Source organism: Suricata suricatta, chromosome 13 (assembly GCF_006229205.1).
Source record: "Suricata suricatta isolate VVHF042 chromosome 13, meerkat_22Aug2017_6uvM2_HiC, whole genome shotgun sequence".
In the NCBI taxonomy this organism is placed as follows: Eukaryota; Metazoa; Chordata; class Mammalia; order Carnivora; family Herpestidae; genus Suricata; species Suricata suricatta.
Genome location: NC_043712.1, coordinates 32282028 through 32283150, shown reverse-complemented (window position 1 = coordinate 32283150; position 1123 = coordinate 32282028). Strand labels below are relative to the sequence as shown.

The 1123-nt window shown below is 48.6% G+C and overlaps 1 protein-coding gene across 1 annotated transcript in view; it reads right to left on the bottom strand.

Moving 5' to 3' along the window:
* Positions 1 to 1123, bottom strand: part of GABBR2 (gamma-aminobutyric acid type B receptor subunit 2) — a 338745-nt gene that overhangs the window by 147205 nt on the left and 190417 nt on the right. The window lies entirely within an intron of this gene.

Sequence of the window (1123 nt, the reverse complement as noted above, 5' to 3'; positions counted from 1 at the left end):
TTTCTTATAGTGTCCTCATCTGGCTTTGGTCAGGCCCTCATATTTAAATTTTTATTCAGTGTTTATTATTTCCTTATGTATGTCTCCAATAAACAACCTTGGATCTCTTGAAAGATAGCAAGGAGAGATAACACAGCAAATAATAGAAAAATTAATAAATTCTCTGGGAAGAGGAGGCTTGGGCCCCCTCCAGCTGTGTCACGGGACACAAAGCCTTGAACAGATGTTTGGCTCTTGGTACCTTCATGGTCAACCTCTCTGTTTCAGGCATTTGAGGAGAACATGTATGGCAGCAAATACCAATGGATCATCCCAGGCTGGTACGAGCCTTCCTGGTGGGAGCAGGTGCACACAGAAGCCAACTCATCCCGCTGTCTCCGGAAAAATCTGCTTGCCGCCATGGAGGGCTACATTGGCGTGGACTTCGAGCCCCTGAGCTCCAAGCAGATCAAGACCATCTCAGGAAAGGTCAGTGCCAGGCTCTACCCACTTCAGCCCCCACACCCATCTCTTTTGATCATCTTGTCCAATGATGTTGGCACAAGGTGCCTAGTTCTTGTTCTAGCCTTTGCTGTGTGATGTTGTGCAAATCATGTGACCTCTCTGATCGTGTTAAATGGGATAGCCAGCTGTTCACTGCATGCCCCTCTAAGGAACTGTGAGGATCAAATGATGTATGGGTGACTTGTAGCACAAAGCACAGTGTTCATGGGGGCGATACAGTTGTGAGATTTCTAGCGCCAACTACAGGCACTGCCTTTCAGACTCTGCAGAGTTTCACCCCATGTATGTCTGACCTGGAATGTCATTTCTCAGGCTCACTGATGCTCCCATTAGCCTAGAAGTGAGGACAGACACCCTCAAGTAGACTTTGGGAAACATGTACTGTTGACCAGCGAGACTGGCTTGAGCCCCAGTTTTTCCACTTACTAGCTGTGTGACCTTGAGCTTGGGTACTCCAAGCCACTGCTTCCTCATCTGTATAGCAGCAGTAAAAATACCCTCCTCTGGTGGCAAATTATGCAGTGTGGCTGGCACAGTGCCTGGCCCTTCAATGCTGTCAGAACCGGGAGCAGGACCTTGGACAGCGTCTCCGCATGTTCCCCTCCCTGCTTATCTCTGA